This window comes from Schistocerca americana, chromosome 8 (assembly GCF_021461395.2).
Source record: "Schistocerca americana isolate TAMUIC-IGC-003095 chromosome 8, iqSchAmer2.1, whole genome shotgun sequence".
Lineage (NCBI taxonomy): Eukaryota > Metazoa > Arthropoda > Insecta > Orthoptera > Acrididae > Schistocerca > Schistocerca americana.
Window position 1 is genome coordinate 434,811,223 of NC_060126.1, and position 21,606 is coordinate 434,832,828.

Here is a 21,606-nt window from a genome sequence, read left to right on the forward strand (position 1 = left end):
CGTATGAGCCCTAATTTCTCTTCGTGGTTCTTACGCAAAATGTACGTTGGTGGCAATAGACTCATCCTGCAGTCAGCTTCAGATGCCGATTCTCTAATTTTTATCCGTAGTGTTTCCCGAAAATAGCGTCGTCTTCGCTCCAGGGATTCCCTTTTGAGTTCGCGAAGCACCTCCGTAATACTCGCCTGTTGATCGAGCCTACCATCACCAAACGTAGCGGCACATCTTGAATTTCTTCGACCTGGAGGAGATCCAAAGTACTTAAGCAGTACTAGTGACTAGGTCACACTACTGTTCAAGACGCGGTCTCCTTTATAGACGCGCTACACTTCCGTAAAAACTCTCCCAGTAAACCGAGGCCGACCATTCGCCTTTCCTACTACGAGCCTTACGGACTAGTTTCATTTCCAATCGTTTTGTAATGTTACACCTAGATATTTAATCGATGTGTGTCAGGCATCACACTACCAGTGGTGTATTCAATATTATGGGTTTGTTTTTCCTACCCATCTGCATTCACTTACATTCTCCTGCAATCAGACCTAGCTGCCATTCCCCACACCAAACGAAAATGCTGTCTACGCCACCATTCATTCTTCTAGGCTACCACAGTGTCAACAGCAAAAATTAGCAAATTGCTGCTCACCTTATCTGTCATGTCATTTATCAAAGCTAGGCAGACTTAATTTACTATCCGTGCCTGGTTAGTTTACACACGAATTTTCTCTGTGGCTTACTGCGTTAAGTGTGACTAAGATGCTACAAGTTCCGCAATGCCATTAAACTGTTAAGATAATGAACTGTACTGTAGAAACAGCACTCCATTAAGACAGTCGACATGTGATTCCGTTAAGTCCTGTGATATTAATAACGACCTCTGAAGGTCATATGTTTGAACTATTATTCCGATACTTACAATAGATCATTAATTCTTTAGCAGTCGAGATTTTAGAGGTCATTCAATGTACAGGGTGAGTGAAAAAGGACATTACAAGTTTTGAATAATATAGAAATTTACTAAGATAACTTACAGAATCGGTAGATGTGTCACTTTGTAGAGAACAGCCTCAAGTTTGATTTACGTAGTGCATCAGTACATCTTCGCGCCACCAGGAGCGCCAGCGCAGCGCGCAGTTAAAATGACTACTTTCACTGGTGCGGAATTCCACAGATTTGATACCGCTGCATTTCTTTATACGGGGTTTCATTAAAGACCGTGTATATGTTCCTCCCCTACCAAACAACGCAGCCGAATTGAAAATCGATCTACACTTTCGTTGCACAAGTTACGCCAGATTTGCTGCAACGAGTGTGGGAGGAAACTGATCGTCGTGGGATGTTTGACGCATCACCAATGGTAGTCACATGGAACCAAAATAACACTTATCACTTTCATGTGAAACTTCAGCTTATTTATTACAAAATTACTCTACCGATTCCGTAAGTTATCTCAGTAAATTTCTATATCATTCCAGATTTGTCAAGTCCTCTTCGACTCACCCTGTATATGAAATTGCACTTGAGTGCGGTAGTTACGTATTAAAAAAAATAATTTGGCGTGCCAGATAGAATTCAAGGAGATTAGTCTGAAATACAGTGAAAAAAAAAGCAACAACAGAAAATAATTACTGTGAAATTAGGCAATTTCGGGAATACATTTGTCTAGGTTGCAGTGCAATATCACAGTTTAATGTAATCGCGAGATAAACCATTGCAAATGTGAAATGCTGGTACATTAATAACTGACATAAACGCCAAACTGTTGAACGCGAGCATGCAAACGTGCATACAGTGTGTTGCGTGGGTGCCGGATGTCGATTCGTCGGATGGAGTTCCATGCCTGTTGCACTTTGTAGGTGACTACAGGGGCGGTTAATTTTGTTTGCGGATGAAGTTGGAGTAGTCGTGTGAAGATGTCCCATATATGCTCGATTGGAGACAGATTTCGTGAACGAGCAGGCCAAGAAAACATTTCGACATTCTGCAGAGCATGTTGGGTTACAGCAGCGGTATGTGGGTGAGCGTTATCCTGTTGGAAAATATCCTCTGTAATGCAGTTCGTGAATGGCAGCACAGCAGGTCAAATCACCAGATCGAAGTACAAACTTGCAGTCAAGATGGAATAATCAAGAGAGTGCTCCTGACGTCACACGATATCGCATTCCAGACCATAACTCCAGGTGTAGGTCCAGTGTGTCTAGCACACAGGCAGTCTGGTTGCAGGCCCTCAACTGGCCTCCTTCTAACCAACAAACGCCCATCACTGCGATCGAGCTTTCATCAGAAAACACAACACACCTCCACACTGCCCTCCAATGGTCTCTCACTTAATACCACTCAAGACGCAGATGGCGATGGTTTGGAGTAAGTGGAATGCGTCTGGCTCACAAGGAGACGACACGACCGTGGGGTCGGGGATTTGTCCGCAATTTTGTGTGGTGAAAGAGGACCCCTAACACATCACGTGGTTAAAATATTAGGTGCCTTATGAGTATAAAATGTTAGTACACTGCCGAGCCGCCGTCTGCCCTAGGTGTTTAGATGGTCACACTATCGGAAAACCTTTGCCAACTATCTTCAGGCAGCCTTCCTCGACCCCCCACGCAGTTGGGATGTGCCGGGTGCAGTCGGTGTGCACATTTGACAGCTGATAATGAACCTCACGCTTCTCTCACCACTCAATATGTAATGCACATACTATACCATGAAATGATCTACATGTTCCATTTAACAGAGTGATCTTTATTGAAAATAAATAAAAAAAACAACAACATCCCTGTTCCTTTAAATTTGTGATTTGTTTTACGATGATTTTTTTTTCCAGAGGATGCATTTCATTTAGTGTTTGTGAACTATCTAATTTTTTATCCAAATATAATGTCAATAAATAAATGTTAAAAAAACGGTACAGGTAAAAAAAGGTGTTTAGGGCTCGGATTCTTACGCCAGAGGTCTCGTGTTCGATTCCTCCTCTGGCACTTTTCTTTTTCTTCTGTTTCATTTTCTTTGGTTATTCCACCAATTATTCAGAAAGTTTCCCAGACCTACATTGTCTTTAACAAATTAGTTTCATTACTGAATAAAAATTATTTTCTTTTTGTCCAACAACACAATTCATGGCGATGGGTTTTCCATTTTTCATTGTAAAGTATACGGGGAAAAACATTGCCTTTTTAATCAGAATAACAAAGTCGATTGGAAAACATTCAATTTTTATACATATAATAATTATAAACAAGAACCGCAGTGGTAATTATCGTAAAAACAAACAAAGCAATAGTTTTTGTGACATTTTGCGTAACATATAAAAGCGGATTTTTTACAATCACAGGGCGTTTGCAATAAATCTGTACAAAAACATGGCCCATTAACATTTACGAAAATGTTTCGAGTTTCTGACAATTTTGAGGCAAACCAGGCATATCGAATTATGTCTCGGAGTATTGATGACGATACTTGATGGTGAATTATAGAATGAATTTTTGTACAATCTTCTAGGGAATTAATTTCACGATTCTCCTGTAACAATGCGCTGCCATTTTGCAAGCAACAGAAGAAAAAAAAAAAAAAAAGGTGCCGGAGGAGGAATCGAACCCGACACATTTGGCGTAAGGGCCCGAGCGCTAACCATATAGGCCAGACGGCGGCTCGGCAGTGGGCTAACATTTTACACTCATAAGCCACCTAGGAAACTTTGGATCGATTTTTCTCGGGATTTTCCGAGTAGTGCGTCCTAATATTTTAGACACGTAAGGTGTTAGGGGTCCACCACACAAAATTGCGGACAAATCCCCGACCCCACGGTCGTGCCGTCTCCTTGTCAGAGCTGCCCTTGAAGCAACCGATTTGTAACGGTTCGTTTTGTCACTGTGGTGCCAACTGCTGCTCAAATTGCTGCTGCAGATGCGGTACAATGCGCCAGCGACATGCGCCGAACATGATGGGCTGCCCCCTTGGTAATGCCAGGTGGCTGTCTGGAGCCAGATCTTCTTGCGACTTTACATTCTCGTGACCACCACTGTCAGCTATCATGTACATTTGCTACATTCTGGCCAAGTCTTTCGCCAGTATCGCAGAAAGAACATCCACCTTCCTCCTCCCCCAAAACCAAAACCTTGGGGGCAGGATGTAAGAGACAGCATATACTTAACCTACACTGCACTGCTTAACCTGGCTGAGGTGGACACAGATTTCTCTATCATATTTCTCATCCCTATGCCTGAGCGTGACCGGAGTGGGAAACTCTATCACCCTATAGGGACCCACAAAACGGGGTGCCAATTTACGGGAAACTTTGCCTGAAGGACCCCTAACCCCAAAGTTTTTAACGAAGACGAACAACTTACACATTCCCTGGACGCCGGCCCTGGTTAAACCTTGCTGCGTTCCTCCAATGGGCGCTCTGGATGTTGGCCTTGACCCTGCGCCAATTATCTTCGATTACCTGAGGAGTAATCTCATTTTGTAGGAGGTCGTGAATGAACGAAATGTTTGCAGCAAAGAATTGAGGAGATAAGTCAACATAAGAGAGGCAGGAGTGGTTCGGTGTGCCTCACGGTTGGTAGTGTTACGAGCCAGGTTCAACGAAGGCGAGGTAAGGTGCTGCTTGGTTTGAGCCTCAGAGTGGATGGCGATTAAGGAAGGCCTACGGTTGTAATTGGTGTGCTCCGCAAATGAAGACTGAGGGTAATATGGGATGGAGGGACATATCTAATGCCAGAATGGAAGCAGAAGTTGTGAAATTCTCTCGAAATAAAGCAGAGAACGCTGTCGTTCACAGCGACTCAAGAAGGCCCAAACCAAGAGAAAATTCTATCTAGGTGCTTAATAGTTTGTCACGCTGTAATGCCACTACAGAACAACAGCTGTCTGAACTGAGTGAAAGCCATCAATGGGGCAAACATACATCGATGTGCATCTGAGTGTGGGGAAGGGAACCACCATAGTCGATAGAAAGACGCTCCCTTCACCTTTGCCCATCTGACACTCTCGGCACTGGTTAACCATCTCCTGAGATCCTGATGGAAGGAGGGCTACTTTGAGAGACTCACGTATTTTTTGGATCGTTTTGCAGACTCTCAAATGCCACTGGCCTCAGAGCTCTGGCAATATTTAAGGACAGTCAGAACAAGAATGATTGGTAGTCAAATACTAGCCTCTTCATCCCATGGACTTCTGCGACTCAGTGTGTCCTTCCGCGACTCATAACCCTGAACAGCTTTCCCGGACAACCCCTAATGGGGCCTAGTTCACGATCCCTGTGCTGTTGCTGCATGAGGTAGCCAAAGAACACAGGAATATTAGTCAGAAAATCGTTGACAGAAACCTCTCCTGGGTCGTCCTAATTTCAAGGGCGAACCTCTTCCTGATCCTCGAATATATGGGTCAGGCTATCAGCAACAACCTTATCACATGCCCTGATATGGCTCGTGTTGAACGGAAATGCGGATATGCACTCAGTCCATAACACTATACAACCTGCTTTATGGGTGAGACGTGGTTGCTTAGGGAAAGCAGATTTTAGTGTGGATGGGGCCTTACTCAGTTACCGTTGGTTGCTCAGTTTTTTGTTTTGCTTTTTTTAATCACATACACTTTATTTGGAACCAATTGCATTTAAGGTTGACAATAAGGAAAATTATCAAATTTGACTGTTAAGATAATATCTAATTAAAAATTCTTTAGACAAATTGCATTCATGGCTGAAGGCTTTCTTGACCAGAAATTCAAATTACTTGTCAGCTGAAGGCCCCAATAGTAATAACTCAAAAATCAACTTGACTGCTGAAGGCCTAGATAGCAAATTCTTACTGAAATATTATAAAAAAGGACTATCATATTAAGAGACAATATCTAATTAAAAATTCTTAAGAAAAATTGCATTCATGACTGAAGACCCTATTGACAATCATCACAATCTGATCAAATCAAGAGAGACGTGGGCCTCAGACAGTGCTCCAAGGATCCACCTGGGAAAGTCGCTCAACTTCGTAAACGATGAGACAGGCAGCCAAGAGTTGTATTCACTTGACCGGATGGCAACTTCAACTAGTGACACTTTAAACGCAGATCAACACTCTTGCAAAATCTACCTAACGTCTGGTAACCAACACAAGGATGGAGTAACCCAGGCAAGGCGAATCCGGCGGACAGCACTGCCTCTTCAGAACCCGGTGTTTAGAACATCCAGAAGCAGAAGGAACCACTACGGCCAAGGTCGTCCAAAAGAACAAAATATCCGAACCACAATCAAGGAGGCTGTCAAACTACACGCCTTACCAGACAGGAGCGGCACTAGCACACTGGACTCGCATTCGGGAGGACGACGGTTCAATCCCGCGTCCGGCCATCCTGATTTAGGTTTTCCGTGATTTCCCTAAATCACTCCAGGCAAATGCCGGGACGGTTCCTTTGAAAGGGCACGGCCGACTTCCTTCTCCGTCCTTCCCTAACCCGATGAGACCGATGACCTCGCTGTTTGGTCTCTTTCCCCAAACCAACCAACCAACCAGGAGCGGCAAGGCGAGGAAAAGTACACTGTCGCAAGCTAACCTCTAGGGCAGGTAACTGGGACGTTAGCGGCCACTAGGCAGAAAAATACCGATGGTTGAACTTCATGAATAAACACAAGGAACTCAATGATTAATAATTAGAAGTGGAGGGCAGTTAATTAATTTCGCCAACTCCAAACACTCTACTCGTTGCTCTTGATCTCAGTGACCCTGCGAGCAGCAACAAACGAACAAACGGCATGATCTCAAAATAGTGGAGGTTTCACTACTGGGTTAATGTTCACTCAACTCAAACGTCCTGGGCCTGGTGGCAACTACAGCCCCTCGATCCGGCAGTGCCTGCGTGCCGCCAGCGGTCCCGGCATGTCCTTGTGCTGCTGGACCTCCCTCCAGCTCCGTCCAAACCAAACTCACAACACACCCGACCCGGAAAGCACTTGACGTCCTTCCGAAGATAGTACCATGGTACTGCATATCGATAAACGCTACTGCTACCACTCGCGGACAGACAACGCTAGCAAACGTAGTGGCGCCAGTAAACACTAGAAGAATACGAGACGCCACTATCCCTATTACACGATACCAACCTACCAAGGGCACCAACGCGAGCCGCACACGGTTCAGTGGGTATGGGCTAAAACTGAACTAAGTGCATGATTGTCCGTTTCCAATGTGAACTTCCGGCATTCCAAGTAAAACTTGAACTTCTCCAAAGCACAGAGAACCGTTAGCGCTTCCAAGTCATATGCGAAGTATTTGTTCTTTCTGGAAGACAGGCACCAAGAGGCGTAGGCTAAGGGCCTCCGCTTCCTGTCTTGTTGTTGAAGGAGCACGATAGTAACCCCAGAGTTCGAGGCATCGGTCTGAACTACAAACGGATGTTTAAAATGGGAGACCACCAGAACCCGAGGGTTACTCTGTGCGATTTTCAGAGAAACAAAGGTGGCTTGCTGGCGCTCAGTCCAGACCAAGGGTTCATCCTTCTTCTGCAAAAGGTTCAAGGGACCGGCCAGTTTAACGAATTGGGGACGAATTTCTGAAAAGATTAGTCATACTGATAAAAATCGCCACGCCTTGTTTTTGAGAGGGCGGAAACTATAAATAGCCTTGGCGTTTGACTGGTCAGTACTGACCCCTTCTGTCGAAACTATATGTCCAAGAGAGGGAATCCCACGCCGGTCCAAGGTAACCTTAAATGTTTTTACAATAAGGTCTGGTAGTTTCAAACACTCAAGAACAAGACATCGGTGCTCCAGATGATCGTCAGAAGTGGCACTATAAATGACGAAATCACCCAGACAGCTACATTTAACTTGACGTCAGCAAGCACCGAATCAAACAGCATGAAAAGGACCGCTGTGTCAGAAGACAGGCCAAAAGGAACCTGGTTAAACTTGTGTAAGTTCCAATCAGTACAGAATGCTGTGGTGACCTTGGACCCTTTGGCCAAAGGAATTTGGTAGAAGGCCTCATTCAAATCAAAAACTGAAAAATAATGAGCACCCAAAAATGAAGAAAAACAACGATGTTGCGCGGAGCGGCCGCGCGGTTTTAGGCGCCATGTCACCGATTGCGCGGTGCCTCTCGCTGGAGGTTCGAGTCCTCCCTCGGGTGTGGGTGTGTGTGTTGTTCTTAGAATAAGTTTGAAGAGTGTGTAAGTCTATGGACCGATGACCTCAGTAGTCTGGTCCCTTAGGAATTCACAAACATTTGAACATGTTTGAATTTGAAAAACAGCCATGAAAGTCGGGAAGGGACTCCAAGATCAGTTTTTGATTGAGGACACGGTAGTCCACAACCGGTCGGAATCCTCCATTATTCTTCGTGACTAAAAACATGGCGAGGTATCCAGAGAGGTGGATGGTCGTATAACCCCCTCCAAATGCATTTTGTTGACCAACTGGTGCAGCAACTTCATTTTGGGTGGAGAAAACCGAAACACTAACTGACTGGAATCTGATCAGACACCAAAGTACGATATTCAGTACGGTTTGGAACGCCTAATCTGTCAGCCAACATCTCAAGAAAACTGCACAACATGTCTAGGAAAACCTGAGCTTGACTTGGAGGCAGGTGTGCCGCATTGAAATCCGTACTACAAATCTGATTACTACATGGGCTCACCGCCATAGAAATTAGGCCGGGGAGAGGGCTCTTTTGAACATTTGCGAAAGGTAAATGAAAACTTTGATCGTAAACGTAATGGTAGAAAGCACCTCACTATTGTATTTACGTTGAAATGTCTCTGTGGAGTTGTTTCATAAGACGCTTGTCTCACTGGATTCTGTGCATCCTATTCCGTCCACCGCCTGATTGCTGTTTAATTTATTAACTCTCCCAGAAAGACTGAGCAATGAAAGTAAGGCTTGTTAAATGATATTATGTTTGATTTTTTTGTGTTCCATAGGAAACCATGACCTGTATTTATTACGTTTTTCCCGTCACCGTATCCCATGTGTGCGTAAATGAAACTGAATGAGTGTTTTTACGAGTGTTTTCGACTTTTTTTGTGGGGGACGCTGAGTTGGTTGTCGTCTGCTAGGAGCAGGTGATGATTGCTTCTCGTTTGGAGGGTATACTTGAGTATTACTCATCAGTGTGGGATCCGTACCAGATCGGTTTGACGGAGGAGATAGAGAAGATCCAAAGAAGAGCGGCGCGTTTCGTCACAGGGTTATTTGGTAACCGTGATAGCGTTACGGAGATGTTTAATAAACTCAAGTGGCAGACTCTGCAAGAGAGGCGCTCTGCATCGCGGTGTAGATTGCTCGCCAGGTTTCGAGAGGGTGCGTTTCTGGATGAGGTATCGAATATATTGCTTCCCCCTACTTATACCTCCCGAGGAGATCACGAATGTAAAATTAGAGAGATTAGAGCGCGCACGGAGGCTTTCAGACAGTCGTTCTTCCCGCGAACCATACGCGACTGGAACAGGAAAGGGAGGTAATGACAGTGGCACGTAAAGTGCCCTCCGCCACACACCGTTGGGTGGCCTGCGGAATATAAATGTAGATGTAGATGTAGATGACCAGCTTAGCATCCCAGTACCTGGACAGAGAGGTTTAACACTTTTACTCTGAGTTTGGTTTGTCTGTCAGGTTGGTGGCGGAAGCCTACCCCTCTGGTAGCTTCCGTTGCACCGGTAGTTAGGCGAAGCTAGCTGTTGGTGAGTACAGTTTGTAGGTCATAGAGAGGGTTTCTGCTGATAGGAAGTAGGTCGAATTAGAGCTTCCCTATGTTAAATTCAAGGCATATTTAAGTACTTCAGCTTAACTGAAGCGTGTGTAGTTATGTATTTTCGTAATGGGCCATAATTATTTTGTTAAAAGTCGGCGATGATGGTGGTAGAAATTAAAAATGTGGAAGTTTCTTTCTTCCTTTAGGACAGTCGTGGGTACGTAGATGGAATGATTGAATTATTGTGTTCCACTTCCCTTTTGTGTGTTTTTCCTTTTTCATTGCGTGATTCTGCAATTTTTTGCGAATTATGTAGTTAAACTCTTTTATTCAGGCACCAGTCATGTGCATCAAATTCAGCAATGAAATAAACGTGCTACGTAAAAGATAAGCTCTACGTCCTTTATCTTTCTCAATGGTGCCAGTTTTAAAATTCATTTTCTATTCCTAGATTTTTTTTATACACGACATACAATGCTGTTCATCTTGTTAGTTTCTTTAAAAAATTGGATTCTTATAATTAAATTCTTAATTTAATGAAACTGATACTTTCCAGTTCGGTCTTCCCTTAATTGTTGGGAAGGGCTTGGGCTGGTGGCGAGCCTGTAATTTTTAAATTTATGATTGTCCTTGTGAAGTGGCTTAACCAGAAACTGCGCACAAGGGTTACTTCCCCATTATTCTTGGTACATAACGTATGTCGAGCGTTGGCTAGGATCCATTTACTATTCTACATACATACTTTACAATTGCAGGAAAAAGATAGGTTTCTAGATTCAATTTTTTTATTTGAAAATAGAAACTTTGTAGTACTATGCTTAAATTAAATACCCCCAATTACCATCTTAATTCATGTATAAAATACAGCCTTGTGAAATGATACGAATCTTTTTTGAACACCCTGTATGTTGTACTTAGCAAGGTTCCACAATGGTAATACACTGGTCGGTCTCACATTGGGCTCATATCCCTGTCTGGCATCTACAATTATTTTTTCCACACTTTCCGTAAATCGCTGAAGGAAAAGGCCAGCGATGAATCTACATCTACAGCTACATCTACACTTATACTCCGCAAGCCACCCAACGGTGTGTGGCGGAGGGCACTTTACGTGCCACTGTCATTACCTCCCTTTCCTGTTCCAGTAGCGTATGGATCACGGGAAGAACGACTGCCGGAAAACCTCCGTGCGCGCTCGAATCTCTCTAATTTTACATTCGTGATCTCCTCGGGAGGTATAAGTAGGGGGAAGCAATATATTCGATACCTCATCCAGAAACGCACCCTCTCGAAACCTGGACAGCAAGCTACACCGCGATGCAGAGCGCCTCTCTTGCAGAGTCTGCCACTTGCGTTTGCTAAACATCTCCGTAACGCTATCACGCTTACCAAATAACCCTGCGACGAAACGCGCCGCTCTTCTTTGGATCTTCTCTATCTCCTCTGTCGACGCGACGTGATACGGATCCCACACTGATGAGCAATACTCAAGTATAGGTCGAACGAGTGTTTTGTAAGCCACCTCCTTTGTTGATGGACTACATTTTCTAAGGACTCTCCCAATGAATCTCAACCTGGCACCCGCCTTACCAACAATTAATTTTATATGATCATTCCACTTCAAATCGTTCCGTACGCATACTCCCAGATATTTTACAGAAGTAACTGCTAGCAGTGATTGTTCCGCTATCATATAAGCATACAATAAAGGATCCTCCTTTCTATGTATTTGCAATACATTACATATGTCTATATTAAGAGTCAGTTGCCACTCCCTGCACCAAGTGCATATCCGCTGCAGATCTTCCTGCATTTCGCTGCAATTTTCTAATGCTGCAACTTCTCTGTATACTACAGCATCATCCGCGAAAAGCCGCATGGAACTTCCGACACTATCTACTAGGTTATATATATATATATATATATATATATATATATATATATATATATATATATATATATTGTGAGAAGCAATGGTCCCACAACACTCCCCTGCGGCACGCCAGAGGTTACTTTAAGGTCTGTAGACGTCTCTCCATTGAGAACAACATGCTGTGTTCTGTTTGCTAAAAACTCTTCAATCCAGCCACACAGCTGGTCTGATATTCCGTAGGCTCTTACTTTGTTTATCAGGCGACAGTGCGGAACTGTATCGAACGCCTTCCGGAAGTCAAGAAAAATAGCATCTACCTGGGAGCCTGTATCTAATATTTTCTGGGTCTGATGAACACGATGGCTGTTTCCGGAAGCCATATTGATTCCTACAGAGTAGATTCTGGGTTTCTAGAAATGACGTTATACGCGAGGCAAAAAAAGAAAAATACAAAAAAAAAAAAAAAATCATGTTCGTTTGAAGCTTTGAGCACGTCTTCCATTGACGGAACGTGAAACATTGGGCATTCTACGTTCTTTACACATAATCAAAGCTGTGGAGTATAGAGGCCACGCAGCTCGGACTGAATTGCCCGGCTGGTTTCGCGGCGAGACCGCGCGTCTCCGCTATCGCCGGAAGCGGCCGGCTTTGCCGCTCACAGGGCTGCCGTACAAAGTGGCAATTAGCCGGCGAGAGGCGGGGAGGCGGCTATCTGGCGAGGATGGCTCGCGTCGGCGGCGGATCGCGCGGCACGCTGCCTATGCAGAGGCGGGTGCGAACGGACGCCACCGGCAACAGCAACACGGCAGCGGCAGGTAGCCGACGAAAGCCGGCGGCGGCGGCGGCCGGCCAGGAATATCGCCTCCAGCCCCCGACTCGCCCACCCGATACCGCTGCTCTCCGCTGCGTTCACACTAGATGCAACGACGCCACGGCAGGCATGTTACGTTTACCGCAGTGCCGTCCTATTCAGTGTTCCCACACGCTCACGTGTTGTTTCCGTGTTCCTCGACTTCAGGAAGGCACAACGTACGTGGAAAATCTTTTCGCAGACCGTTGGCACTCACTCAATTGACTTTTGGAGATCTCTTGATCTGCTTTTTTAGTTCTGGGACTGGCAGTTTCTTGCCTATTAGCGCGTCTATTTGTATGGATTTTTATTTTTCTCTTTCTGGTACGTCTGCTCTAGGTCTCATTCTTGTTTTAATAACCTATTTCTGTTACTGTGCACGTTATACACACAATAGGTCCGGCCACCTTGTGGTCGGGTGCCAATGTATCTGGACGCCCAGATTGGCGATTAACGGGTTTTTAGACCGCTGCGCCGCTCTACAGGATTGGCAAGCGGTCTGTTTGATGAAGTCCTCTAACACTGGAGCGCCAGCCTGCTCGTCCAGCTCCCTAGCGGAGAAGTGTCTGGGTAGGTGCAGAGCATGGCGAAGAGCTTTGTTCTGGACTTTCTGTACTTTTCCTATGTGCATGGTGGCAGCATTGCCGCATACCACAGAAATGTGCTCTATAACGGGCCTAATAAGTGCCAGATATAGTGTTAATCCACAGTGGGTGGAGCCTGTGGTTGGATTTAAGATTGAATAAAGCGTGCTAGGCGACCCAACGCTTTTCCTCTTACATCTACATCTGCATCTACGTCCATACTCCGCAAGCTACCTGACGGGTGTGGCGGAGGGTACTTTGAGTACCCCTATCGGTTCTGCCTTCTGTTCCAGTCTCGTATTGTTCGTGGAAAGAAAGATTGTCGGTATGCCTCTATGTGGGCTCTAATCTCTCTGATCTTATCCTCATGGTCTCTTCGCAAGATATACGTAGGAGGGAGCAATATACTGCTTGACTCCTCGGTGAAGGTATGTTCTCGAAACTTCAAGAAAAGCGCGGACCGAGCTACTCTTGCAGAGTCTTCCACTGGAGTTTATCTATCATCTCCGTAACGCTTTCGTGATTACTAGATGATCCTGTAACGAAGTGCGCTGCTCTCCGTTGGATCTTTTCTATCTCTTTTATCAACCCTATCTGGTATGGATCCCACACCTGAGAGCAATATTCAAGCACTGGGCGAACAAGTGTACTACAACCTACTTCCTTTGTTTTCGAATTGCATTTCCTTAGGATTCTTCCAATGAATCTCAGTCTGGCATCTGCTTTACCGATGATTAATTTTATATGGTCATTCCATTTTAAATCACTCCTAATGCCTACTCCCAGATAATTTATGGAATTAACTGCTTCCAGTTGCTGACTGTTATATTGTAGCTAAATGATAAAGGCTCTTTCTTTCTTTGTATTCGCAGCACATGACACTTGTCTACATTGAGATTCAATTGCCATTCCATGCACCATGTGTCAATTCGTTGCAGATCCTCCTGCATTTCAGTACAATTTTCCATTGTTATAACCTCTCGATATACTACAGCATCGTCCGCAAAAAGCCTCAGTGAACTTCCGATGTTGTCCACAAGGTCATTTATGTATACTGTGAGCAGCAACCGTCCTACGACACTCCCCTGCGGCACACCTGAAATCACTCTTACTTCGGAAGCCTTCTCTCCATTGAGAATGAGACGCTGCGTTCTGTTATCTAGGAACTCTTCAATCCAACCACACAACTGGTCTGATAGTCCATATGCTCTTACTTTCTTCATTAAACGACTGTGGGGAACTGTATCAAACGCCTTGCAGAAGTCAGGAAATACGGCATCTACCTGGGAACCCGTGTCCATGGCTCTCTGAGTCTCGTGGACGGATACCGCGAGCTGGGTTCCACACGATCGTCTCTTTCTAGACCCATGCTGATTCCCCTTACCTTGGGGACGTGTGATACTAAATCCGCAGGAAGCTTTTTCCTTTTGACGACCACGGCTTGGCCTTTAGCGGGATTCATCTTCAGTCGCCATTTGTTCGCCCAGGTTCTCGCATGCTTCTCGCAGACGACGCCTCATTGTGTGGGCGCTGAGACTGCGCGCAGAGATCGCTGTTTCGTCTGCATGAAGCGCGAGCTCCACTCTGCGGGTTTTCGGTGTGACGAACGTATACAGTGAGTACAGCAGGGGTCCGAGAACGACCCGCATTCGTCTTGAGACCGCTGCCAGTCACAAATTTTTGTTTATATACTCGAATTATGTACACTACTTGCGATTAAAATTACTACACCACGAAGATGACGTGCTACAGACGCGAAATTTAACCGACAGGAAGAAGATACTGTGATATGCAAATGATCAGCTTTTCAGAGCATTCACACAAGGTTGGCGCCGGTGGCGACACCTACAACGTGCTGACATGAGGAAAGTTTCCAGCCGATTTCTCATACACAGACAGCAGTTGACCGGCGTTGCCTGGTGAAACGTTGTTGTGATGCCTCGTGTAAGGAGGAGAAATGCGTACCATCACGTTTCCGACTTTGATGAAGGTCGGATTGTAGGCTATCGCGATTGCGGTTTATCGTATCGCGACATTGCTGCCCGCGTTGGTCGAGATCCAATGACTGTTAGCAGAATATGGAATCGGTGGGTTCAGGAGGGTAATACGGAACGCCGTGCTGGATCCCAACGGCCTCGTATCACTAGCAGTCGAGATGACAGGTATCTTATCCGCATAGCTGTAACGGATCGTGCAGCCACGTCTCGATCCCTGAGTCAACATATGGGGACGTTTGCAAGACAACAACCATCGGCACGAACAGATCGACGACGTATGCAGCAGCATGGATTATCAGTTCGGAGACCATGGCTGTGGTTACGCTTGAACTGCACCATAGACAGGAGCGCCTGTGAAGATGTACTCAACGAAGAACCTGGGTGCACGAATGACAAAACGTAATTTTTTCGGATGAATTCAGGTTCTGTTTACAGCATCATGATGGTCGCATCCGTGTTTGGCGACATCGCAGTGAACGCACATTGGAAGCGTGTACTCGCCATGCTGATGTATCACCGGGCGTGATGATATGGGGTACCATTGGTTACTCGTCTCGGTCACCTCTTGTGCGCATTGACGGCACTTTGAACAGTGGACGTTACATTTCAGATGTGTTACGACCTGTGGCTCTACCCTTCATTCGATCCCTGCGAATACCCTACATTTCAGCAGGATAATGCACGACTTCATGTTGCAGGTGGTGGCGGTTAGTGTTTAACGTCCCGTGACAACGAGGTCATTAGAGACGGAGCTCATGGTCGGGTTAGCGAAGGAAATCGGTCGTGCCCTTTCAAAGGAACCATCCCGGCATTTGCCTGAAGCGATTTAGGGAAATCACGGAAAACCTAAATCAGGATGGCTGGAGACGGGATTGAGCCGTCGGCCTCCCGAATGCGAGTCCAGTGAGCTAACCACTGCGCCACCTCGCTCGGTCATGTTGCAGGTCCTGTACGGGCCTTTCTGGATACAGAAAATCTTCGACTACTTCCGTGTCCAGCACATTCTCCAGATCTCTCACCAATTGAAAACGTCTGGTCAATGGTGGCCGAGCAACTGGCTCGTCACAATACGCCAGTCACTACTCTTGATGAACTGTGGTATCGTGTTGAAGCTGCATGGGCAACTGTACCTGTACACGCCATCCAAGCTCTCACTCAATGCCCAGGCGTATCAAGGCCGTTATTTCAGCCAGGGGGGGAGGGGGGGGGGGTTGTTCTGGGTACTGGTTTCTCAAGATCTATGCACCGAAATTGCGTAAAAACCTAATCACATGTCAGTTCGAGTATAATATATTTGTCCAATGAATACCCGTTTATCATCTGCATTTGTTCTTGGTGTAGGAATTTTAATGGCCAGAAGAGTATTAAAACAGCGTTTCGAGACACAAACTGCTGTGGCGCGCCGTCCGCAAAGCACCGGCAGCCATCCGCCCTCGAGCTGTAGCATTTAAAATCCCTCCATTCCACACTATCGGCAGCCGACCATCGGTCCGCAACAAGAAGTCGGCCGTCTGGCCGTCAGAGGGCGATACTGGCTGTAGCGGCCACTCCGAGCCAGCGATTGGCGCGCGCAACAGCCAGCGGCGCGCTACGTTACGTATACACCAACAAGGGAACCAGCCAGTAAGAGGGCTGTGCTCATCCGCGCGGCCAGGATTTAAGACCGCGCTCTGGCTGCAACCGGACCTTCTCCAATACGCCGATGACATCGCCTTCCTTGCCCTCGCCCCCACCCTGCAACGCTCCCAACACCTTCTCCAATCTCATCTTGACCGGTTCGCCGCTTGGTGTAACCAGTGGTTGCTCAAGGTCAATGCTTCCAAGACCCACCAGGCGATCATTGTAATCAAAACCACTCTTCCTTCCGTCTCCTCGACTTCTATATCACCATTTATGGCCGTCCTACCACCCTCACTCCCACCCTCAAGTATCTTGGCGTCAACCTTGACCGTCGCCTCTCCTGGACTCCCCATCTCCGGAAAATCGCGCCTCCGTCTCTTCAAGCTCCTTTCTGGCCGTACCTGGGGTCTGGACCCCTCCACTATTCTCCACACCTATAAATCCCTCATCCGCCCTATCCTCTCCTACGCCCACCCTGCATGGATCTCTGCCCCTCCTACCTTTTACAAATCCCTTCAAATCCTAGAACGCCATGCACTCCACCGCCTCGCCTCTCGCATCCGCCTCTCACCCCCCCCCCCCTCCCCCCCAGCGCGCGGATCCTATATGACCTCATCCTGCTCCCGCACCTAGGCCTTTTCCTCGAACGGATACGGATCCTCTAAACCTCCCACAAACTTGATCCCCCACACCTGCTTGTCTCTCCCATCCTCTCCCCGTCTGCTGCCGCGCCTCCATTCCCACATCCCACCTGCTCTCCATCTCTCTATACCCTCTCCCAAGGTGGCTTCCTCCAACTCCCCCTCCCTGATGATGCCCTCATCCCCTCGATCTACCCCTCCTACCAACTTTGATCCCCCCCTGTCCACCCCCTGTGTTTCTTCCCAAGGGCACCCTCTCTCCCTTCTCTCCCTCCTCCCTTTCTCCCTCCCTCCTCTCTCCCAGGCCTACCCTAACCCCCTTCTATCCTCTCCCTCCCATCTCCTCTGCCACTGGCTTCTACACCCTCCCCTCTCCCTCCTCCTCCACCTTTTCCCTTTTTGGCAGGTTCCCGGACTCGTACACATATAGTGAACTTTCGCGCGCCAGAGATCATCGCCTAGTGTTTGTGTGTGCCGTTGTGTTCGTGTTCCAGTGTTCCAGTGTTTCATCGTTTGGGCTCCAACGTTCGCGTGTGTCATCTCTGTCATCTCTGTGCGTGTCCACGTTTCTGAACTTTTTGTTTTCGACACTGTGGCCGTGAACGGCTCCGTGTGTTTTAATTTTGTATGTCTACGTTTGTATATCCACCATGTCTGATCTGCGAGTGTCTCCTTTTGTATCATTAGTCTTATCTCTGGCTGAAGAGCGGCGTAGTATGCTGCTGCTGGCCTACCTGTATCAGGTGTGAAAACAACAATAAAGAAAAAAAATCGCAACCGGGAGTTCGTTCACCTGCCCAAGACTGACGTTCGTCTCCGACGCCGCCGCCAACGCTGCCTGCCGCACTGTTCACCGCTCGCCTTCCGCCTCCGACGTCGCGCTCCTACTGGGGGCGGGTCCTGCGCTGCGCAAAGCTTTCTGACCTGAAGAAGTCAGTGGTGACCACTGAACTTGGACAAATTTCCACTATTCTGCTACGACACGGACTGTACTCAGAACCAACGCAGGACACAGTACGAGTCAGGCTAGTGACTTTGTTCTTTCTTGTAAGTGTGGTGTTTTCTGCAACGAACTGACAAATGTGGCTCTTTGAGCCTCAACATTTCAGGAAGTAGTTAACCATTAATTGAATATTCAAAAGAATTTTGTTTCCTTTCTCGATTGAAGAATCAGTTAGATTTTGATCAGTCGTTTCAAATTATGTGTAAACAAATATGTTAAGTGACAGAGCTTCCTGTACTCGCTTTTGTGATACTTTTCACAGCTCGCCAGGCAGCAACGGCAGTACAAAAACATTTAACAAAAGTAAAGACAGAGAAAATTGTTCTTTAATATTTTCACGTGGTGTGGTCATCCATCAGAAAGACAGGATAACTTACATGAGAGAATTTTTACTACGTTAGTTAGTCTGCTGTTCAAATAATTTGTTTAAAAAATAATAATTCAATTTGTTCAAATAAAACGGCTGTCTTCTTGCTGTGTGTTTAGTTACAGCTACTGTTATGGTTCATTCGATCTTGTATCTACACTACTGGCCATTAAAATTGCTACGCCAAGAAGAAATGCAGATGATAACTGGTACTCACTGCGCAAATATATTATACTAGAGCTGACATGTGATGGCATTTTCACGCAGTTTGGTTGCATACAACCTGAGAAATCAGTACCCAGAACAACCGCCTCTGGCCGTAATAACGGCCTTGATACGCCTGGGCATTGAGTCAAACACAGCTTGGATGGCGTGTACAGGTACAGCTGCCCATGCATCTTCAACACGATACCACAGTTCTTCAAGAGTAGTGATTGGTGTATTCTGACGAGCCAGTTGATCGGCCACCATTGACCAGACGTTTTCATTTCGCGAGAGATCTGCAGAATGTGCTGGCCAGGGCAGCAGTCGAACATTTTCTGTATCCAGAAAGGCCCGTACAGGACCTGCAACATGCGGTCGTGCATTATCCTGCTGATATGCAGGGTTCCGCAGGGATCGAATAAAGGGTAGAGCCACGGGACGTAACACATCTGAAATGTAACGTCCACTGTTCAAAGTGCCGTCAATGTGAACAAGAGGTGACCGAGACGTGTAGCCAATGGCAACCCATACCATCACGCCGGGTGATACGCCAGTATGGCGATGACGAATACACGTTTCCAATGTGCGTTCACTGTGATGTCGCCAAACACAGATGCGACCATCATGATGGTGTAAACAGAACCTGGATTCATCCGAAAAAATTACGTTTTGCCATTCGTGCAGCCAGGTCCGTCGTTGAGTACACCATCGCAGGCGCTCCTGTGTGTGACGCAGCGTCAAGGGTAACGCAGCCGTGGTCTCCGAGCCGATAGTCCATGCTGCTGCAATCGTCGTCGAACTGTTCGTGCAGATGGTTGTTTTCTTGCAAACGTCCCCATCTGTTGACTCAGGGATCGAGACGTGGCTGCACGATCCGTTACAGCCATGCGGATATACTGCCTGTCATTTCCACTGCTAGTGATACGTGGCCGTTGGGATCCAGCACGGCGTTCCGTATTACCCTCCTGAACCCACCGATTCCATATTCTGCTAACAGTCATTGGATATCGACCAACGCGAGCAGCAATGTCGCGATACGATGAACCGCAATCGCGATAGGCTACAATCCGACCTTTATCAGTCGAAAACGTGATGGTACCCATTTCTCCTCCTTACACGAGGCATCACAACAACGTTTCACCAGGGAACGCCGGTCAATTGCTGATTGTGCATGAGAAATCGGTTGGAAACTTTTCTCATTTCAGCACGTTGTAGCTGTCGCCACCGGCGCCAACCTTGTGTGAATGCTCTGAAAAGCTAATCATTTGCATATCACAGCATCTTCTTCGTGTCGATTAAATTTCGCGTCTGTAGCACGTTATCTTCGTGGTGTAGCAATTTTAATGGCCAGTTATAGATGCGACCGAACACTCGACCAGGTGACCCCCTATTTCGTATAAACAAATTGTTTTAACTTTTTTGTGTGAACAGCAGTTTAACTAACGGAGTAAATATTCCCTCACATTAAATTATCCTTCTCTTCCTCCACAAGATGGCTATAGCACTTGACAAGAGCAACTCTGTTACCCATCTGCAGTTGGTCAAATGGTTTCGTACAGCCGTTGTGGCCTGAAGATGAGATTTGTGCCTCTAAATATTGTTTTACTGCATAATTTAAGAAAATCAACAAAAATTGTAACTGGTAGCGGTCTAGAAAAAACTTTTTCATGCATTTATAACAGTTAATATAGCTTCAAAATCGCATTTGATACAGTTCTGCATTGTCGTTTAGTGAATGAAGTGCGACCTAACCGAGTATCGGTCTAAATGTGAACTCGATGCAGGACTTCCTTTCAGACAGAACAAAACAAAATGGTTCAAATGGCTCTGAGCACGATGAGACTCAACTTCTGAGGTCATTAGTCCCCTAGAACTTAGAACAAGTTAAACCTAACCAACCTAAGGACATCACACACATCCATGCCCGAGGCAGGATTCGAACCTGCGACCGTAGCGGTCTCGCGGTCCCAGACAGCAGCGCCTAGAACAAAACATCTCACTATTATCGGAACAAAGTCGATAGATGTCCAGGTAATTTCAGAGCACCACATGTAAGTGTGATAAGCCCATTGATGCTAACAGTACATATAAACATCTCGTGCAGCGAACGCAGTGGAGTTTCGACGTAAATAAATGTAACGTTTTGCACGTAAACAGGCGATGGAATCCACTACTGTGCTACTACGCTACTGGCGACAAACCACTGGTAACAGTTCCGAAAACAAAAATTGTATCACTCTTCTGACTCGTTCGATGCAGCAGGCAACGAACTCCTCTGTTGTGCCGAGCTCTTCATTTTAGGGTAGCACTGGCAGCTTTCGTCCTCCATTAATCGTAGAAGATATTCCAATCTCTGTCTTCCCCTAAGGTCTTTACCCTCTACACCTCCCTCGAGTACCATGGAACTTATTACCGGTTGTCTTAACACATGTCCTGTCATTCCGTCCTTCTTTCTGTCAGTGTTTTCCACATCTTCCTTCCTTTGTCCACTCTCGGGAAATCTCACTGAAACTTCTTGGCAGAATAAAACTGTTTTTTGGACCGGAAATCGAATCACGGACTTTTGTCTTTCGCAGGCTGGTGTTCACTGACTGAGCTATCCAAGCACAACCCACGATCCTCTCCCTACACTTGTTGTGTTGTTGTGGTCTTCAGTCCTGAGACTGGTTTGATGCAGCTCTCCATGCTACTCTATCCTGTGCAAGCTTTTTCATCTCCCAGTACCTACTGCAACCTACATCCTTCTGAATCTGCTTAGTGTATTCATCTCTTGGTCTC